The following is a 6,785-nucleotide window of genomic DNA, read 5'->3' as shown; positions in this document are numbered from 1 at the left end:
GCTAAAGGAGGATTCTTGGGTCAGTTTTTATATTATCAGTGAGAAGCTTGAGGGCTTGGGGCTGGGGAAAGGCCATAATGGTGACTAGAGGGAAAGAACTGGAGGGAGCGATTGGGAGTCCGCAGAGTCGGAGGGAAAGAAAAGGCCCTTCATCTGGAGACGACTCCCAGTGAGCACGCCATCTGTTGTGGACACCTGTCCTTTGCATCCCACAGGCAAACTGCTCCCCAGCATCCCTGACACATAGAAGCTTCTGCTAACAGGCTGGGGAACCTGGGCACCCTGCATGGGTTTAGGCGTTTGAAGGGAGAACCTCAACCTTGCAGACTCAGTTGTGTATTGAGCCAGTGGGGATGTCCCTAAGAATGGAGCAGTGAACAATTGCTGTAACGATTCAGATACATGCATCTACCTACGTACTGGAAAAATGCTACATTGCAAAAAGGTCAAGCTGGAGTTTGGGTGTTTTTAATTTCCATAGTCTAGAATTATGAGAATTAGGCGGCTACACTGATTAATTATAGAGTAGTTTTGAGTAGAGTAAAAAAAAAGTTCCTGCTCAAATAATTCTTCTCTAGAACTTTTAATATTTCCCTCTTATATGAATCATTTCCCTTTGTCCTTTAACAAAAAAAGGCTTTTAAAAAAATCTCACAAATTTTTTTCTCATGACATAAATCTCAACCTCCCACCACCAGTTACCATGTCTCATAGTTTCTATTTGCACTTGGGATGACTAGAATCACACTGCTAGTTTCATATTTCCACTATTTATTCCCTCCTACATCTGTACATAGACTTAAATGTGGGAGTATATGAAATTAAAAGACGCTTACTCCTTGGAAGGAAAGTTATGACCAACCTAGATAGCATATTCAAAAGCAGAGACATTACTTTGCCAACAAAGGTCCGTCTAGTCAAGGCTATGGTTTTTCCTGTGGTCATGTATGGATGTGAGAGTTGGACTGTGAAGAAGGCTGAGCGCCAAAGAATTGATGCTTTTGAACTGTGGTGTTGGAGAAGGCTCTTGAGAGTCCTGTGGACTGCAAGGAGATCCAACCAGTCCATTCTGAAGGAGATCAGCCCTGGGATTTCTTTGGAAGGAATGATGCTAAAGCTGAAACTCCAGTACTTTGGCCACTTCATGCGAAGAGTTGACTCATTGGAAAAGACTCTGATGCTGGGAGGGATTGGGGGCAGGAGGAGAAGGGGACGACAGAGGATGAGATGGCTGGATGGCATCACTGACTCGATGGATGTGAGTCTGAGTGAACTCCGGGAGTTGGTGATGGACAGCGAGGCCTGGCGTGCTGCAATTCATGGGGTCGCAAAGAGTTGGACACGACTGAGCGACTGATCTGATCTGATGATAATGTTTGGAAAATTGCATTTTCCAAATTAATTAAGCCCTTATCTGTTCAAGTCGATTTCACTCATTGCTTTTCTTGACTTTTCAGAAATATCTGACACCAATTCCCTTGTCTACTTCTCTTGAAATTATCCTTTCCAACATAGTAATATGATGATTTTCTTTCTTTCTTTGTAACTCCTTTGTGGAATCTTAGGGGTCATCCTTGACCTCAAGCAACTTATAGTTTAGTGCAAAAACCAACATTCTGGTGGACACTGCTGAATGGCTGACCCAGTCTCAGTGCATAAACCTCTTCTCCTCAGCCATTTTCCTTTATATAATCTACTAGTCGTCTATGGGGTTGCACAGAGTCGGACACGACTGAAGCGACTTAGCACCAGCAGTACACAATTAAGTATGAAATCTGTAAGCAGTAAAACTATCTACCAAAAGAGCAGGGGTGGGGAGAAGTCATTTAAATGGCAGAGATGGGGAAGCTTTCTATAGGAGGTGACACTTGGGATGAACATCTAAAGATGGAGAAATTTCAACAGTAAGAAGTAAAGATATTCCACATGGATGAAACTACTAGAGCAGTGGACAGAAACAGAAAAATACTAAAATTCTTAACAGTTCTAGGATGAAGAATAATCACCAGGATGAAGTGACAAATGTGAACCTTGGTAGACTGGGGGCGGGGGGGAGTGGTGGGGAACACGTAGATCATAGATAAGTGCTATGGAATCTGGCTGGCTTTATTTAGATAAAAGGGAGTGTTTGACAGTTTAGGGAGAGGAGTGTCACAGTGCTGCTGCTGCGTCGCTTCAGTCGTGTCCGACTCTGTGCGACCCCAGAGACCGCAGCCCACCAGGCTCCCCCGTCTCTGGGATTCTCCAGGCAAGAACACTGGAGTGGGTTGCCATTTCCTTCTCCAATGCAGGAAAGTGAAAAGTGAAAGTGAAGTCGCTCAGTCGTGTCCGACTCTAGCGACCCCATGGACTGCAGCCTACCAGGCTCCTCCGTCCATGGGATTTTCTAGGCAAAAGTACTGGAGTGGGGTGCCATTGCCCTCTCCGAGTGTCACAATAGAGCTATGTATTAGAGAGCTTGAGTATCAGTGTGGAGAACACAGTGGAGGATGAGAGAGTAGAGGTGGGGCATCCTTTTAAAAATATCTCATTTAATATCAGTCATATGTTATTCTCCCATATTTCTATGCTAAATATTTCTATGCTAAATATTTAGTCATGCCTTGCCTTCTAAGAGCATAAGCTCTTTAAGACAAGAGCCATATCATGTTTTTCTTTCAAGTATACTATCCCAGATATTATCACCCTGCCTTGTACATTATCTTCATAATTTTCATTGTTATATTAAGTAACACTGAGCATTTGCCACATACCAGTTGTTTGTGTCTAGTCACTAAGTTGTGTCCGACTCTTTTGCTTCCCCAAGGACTATAGCCTACCAGGCTCCTCTGTTCATAGGATTTCCTAGGCAAGAACACTAGAGTAGGTTGCCATTTCCTTCTCCACATACCAGACACTATGCAAAATCAATTACATGCATTATCTCACTTAATCTTTAAATATGATTGTCCCCAATTTACACATGTGTAAACAGGGACTTAGAGAACTTAGTCCTTTGCTCCAGAGCATGGAGATGGTAACCAGTAGAGCCAGGTTTCAAAACAAGTTCTCTGTGACTTCAAATTTATTAACAACAATGTTAAATGGACTCCCATGGTGGCCAGTCAATGAATACTTTTAAATGGTTGGGTAAATAAAAATGGTGGATCACAGAATGAAGACATCAGCTCGTCATTTGAGTTGATCTATATAGGCAATTAAACATATCCATTCATATTGGGAATACAGCATGTGTTTGAATTGTGCAAAGTATCTCCTGTATTTTTAAAATAATAAGTTTAATAAACAATGGTATAAAATATCACTCATGTAAATGAACATCATTAAAGGAACCAAGTAGTAAATAATGTCAGAGCTGTATCCATATTCCCTAATGTCTCTTTTCCTGTTCCTGTGTATCCCCAGACTTTAATATGCTTTTATTCCTATCATTCCATAAACTATAGCAATTTGGGATGGGACTTTTCTTCAATCTACTGGTGGTTTCTTTACTAAACACGTGGGAATTTATGTCCTCCTGGGTTGAACCTTTGCTGATGACTCTTTGCCAATGAATTTGAAAGTCAAGCACACTTGACTCAGATAACTCTAAAGAATAACTTCCTTTCTAAATAGCATTAAAACATGTATATCACCATATGTAAAATAGGTGACAAGTGTGAGTTCGATGCATGAAGCAGGGCATTCAAAGCTGGAGCTCTGGGACAACCTAGAAGGATGGAGTGGGGATTGAGGTGGAAGGTGGACTCAGGATAGGCAGGACACATGTATACCTGTGGCCAATTTATGTTGATGTATGGCAAAAACCATCACAATATTGTAAAGTGATTATCCTCCAATTAAAATAAATTAATTAAAAAAAAACTTCCTCTCTAGAGTTTACCATAGGAGCAAATTGAAGCTACCCTGTGCCAGACTTTGAGATCACACCTTTATTTGACTTCATTCCCTTCACTTCCTTGCTTTCTTCAGCCTTTTATTGGTTTCACTAATGAGATTTCCTTGATAAATCACTTGCATATGAACCTTCATCTCAGGATCTGCTTCTGGGGATATTGACATATGAAAAATGATACATTAAAATCTACTGAATATGTTAATGTTTCCCTTTAAAATAAATAATGGTTTCTTTTCAATACTTAACATGGTACCTTCTTCATTTTAGGCGAGAAAAAATCAACAGTATCATGTTAGGATGCCCTCTGTTATCACTTAACTCTTTATGAGATTTGATTTTACCTATGATAATTTTCATAGCAAACTACGTGGAAGAAAAGTTTTCTGCTGTGTTCCTGTATAAAAGTGCAACTTATAGACATTTTGTTGTATGAAAACTAGAAATTGCCTTAAAATTTTTACTATTGGATTTCTAGGAGTTTTATTTTCTAAGTTCTTAAATTATATTCTAAATATAGAAAATGTGCTTTAAGTGGGTACATTTTGAATTCACATGGTTCATATAATTCCATTTCTTCCAGCATTATGAGCAAAACATTAATATGTTTCTTTTCTTCATTTTCCAAGCTGAACACTTTATTTCCTCCAGCAGGATCACAGATAAGCACATCATTCCAAATCTAGTGCACTGGAAACCTCTCATATTTAAATCATAGATGGTTTTTATGGGTTTTGTACCTTTTGCTAATTTATCCCACAGTTTGCTTCAGGTAACATTCTGAATGATGGCAGTTTCTTCTGCATTCAGACTGGTGATGGTGTTGAAATCTCCAAATGGCCAAGTCATAAATATGTCTTGTATTCTTTAAATAGACTCAATAGTCCTCATGATTTGCAAACTCACTGGCCCCCTCTTCTCTCCAGTCATCTTCCTTAAGTTATAAGTGACTCATGTGACCCCATCTTCATCTAATCCTACTTATGTGACTGACTACTGCTGACATGGAATAAAGCTACCTAACGTAGAAATTCTCTTTGAACTTGTAACGAAAATAGACATGGGAATTTTTAGCTGAAGATATATTTTTATATTTAAGCCCTTTGAGATACATCATGTTAGCTAATTCCTCTGTCTTGGAGATTATATATTGAATCCAGATTAGAGTCTACTCTAAAGCCTTTAAGTGGAGTGAATGTTCTTCTCTCAAGTGTTAGCTGACCCTCCAGATAGAAGGCCAGGGTGTGGGAATGCAGAGAACCTACTGTAAGATGGAGAAGCAGATGGAAGACAGAAGATTGATATGCAAAAATGACCAAGGAAAAATCTATCACCAAATTCCAGGGCCTGTGGGATGCTGGGCAAGAAAGATGAAGCTAAAAGGGCAGAAACTGAGGAAAAGGTGAAGGCAGTAGCAGGAATGAGGAAGAGTTGGACTTTCCAGTGTTCTGATCTGAGATGACTGCCTTCTGATGCCTTGGTGGTTTGATCCATGTTAAAACTGCGGGATCAGGCAAACAAGTACTGTATTAAAATCCTCTTATACAACAATTAAGAATGATTCACTCTTTATAATTGAAGGGCACTGCAGTAGGCAACGGGGTTGCAAATAATAATAATAATGATCATCATCATCATTGTGATAATAGTAACAAAAATAGCTTGGACTCCCATAGAGCTTACTTGTATGGTGTATATTATGTGCCAGATTCTTCCCTAAGGGCTTCACATATATTAACTCCTTGCAACAACTCTATGGGGGTGCTTCCATTCTCTTATTTATTTACTTTTTTGTTTTTCAGGTGCTACTGTTCTAATTACCATCTTATGAACGATGAATCAGAAATACAAAGAGGTACAGCACTTTGCTCAGTGTCACTCAGCAGGTAAGAAGCAGAGCCACAATTTAAATCCCAGGAAGAATGGATTCAGGATCTGCAATAAACTGCCTTCAAATAAGGTGCTGTTAGATGGAGAGGCAGGAAATGCCCATAACCATATAAATGACCATAAAACCCATTTTGTCCTAAATATTAAGTTAATGCTACACACAGTGGATGCCTCAGAGGGCTGGAGCTGGGAGCCAGTGTTGTGGTTGGCTACTTGTACAAGTTATAGAACATCCAGGAGTCAAATACCAAACCCAGACTTTGAGAAACAAAGGGGGTTCACTAGTGACATAACTTAAAAACCCCCGAGTTTTGGCATGACTGTCATAGAATGCAGATAATACTATCAAAATATTCCCTCCTTTATTTTGGATTTTTTTTCTTCTGTCAGCTTAATCTCAGCAAAGTCCTCTTCATGTGGGCCAGATTGCTCCTAGCAACTTCAGAATTACATTCTGCCTGTTTACCAGTAAGGGGGCTGTCCTCTTCAGTGTTTCTAGAAACATTTCCAGGATTGATACTCACAGATTCTAATTTCCGTGGCTTTAGTGATGTATCTGCTTCCTGAACCAATTACTGTGCATGGTTTGGTTTATTTGTTCATTCCTCACACCAGAAGTGTGCTCCTCTGAATCTGTATGGATTAATAGCCTAGGAGAGGTGGTTTCCCAAAGGAAAATCTAAGTGCAGTTGGTGAAGGAAAGGGAAATGATGAACTTTGGAAGAAAATAAAGCAAAACAACAGATCCCTTGTCCCTATATTACCATGGGACATTGTATTGACTAACCAGGTTAAGTACACATATAACTATAGAGAAGGTAAAGCTGAAAATTTTTATTTTGGCCAGATTATGGAGAGACTAAGATATATGTAGATTTTATTTTGTAGGCAATGGATAGATAACCATTGCACATATTTCTGCAGTGAAGTAAGTAAATCCAAAACTAATGTAAGATAATTAATCTAGAAGAGATAGCTAGGCAATCATGGGTTCCGAAAT

Source organism: Bubalus kerabau, chromosome 7, assembly GCF_029407905.1.
Source record: "Bubalus kerabau isolate K-KA32 ecotype Philippines breed swamp buffalo chromosome 7, PCC_UOA_SB_1v2, whole genome shotgun sequence".
In the NCBI taxonomy this organism is placed as follows: domain Eukaryota; kingdom Metazoa; phylum Chordata; class Mammalia; order Artiodactyla; family Bovidae; genus Bubalus; species Bubalus kerabau.
This window is presented reverse-complemented; position numbering follows the sequence as displayed.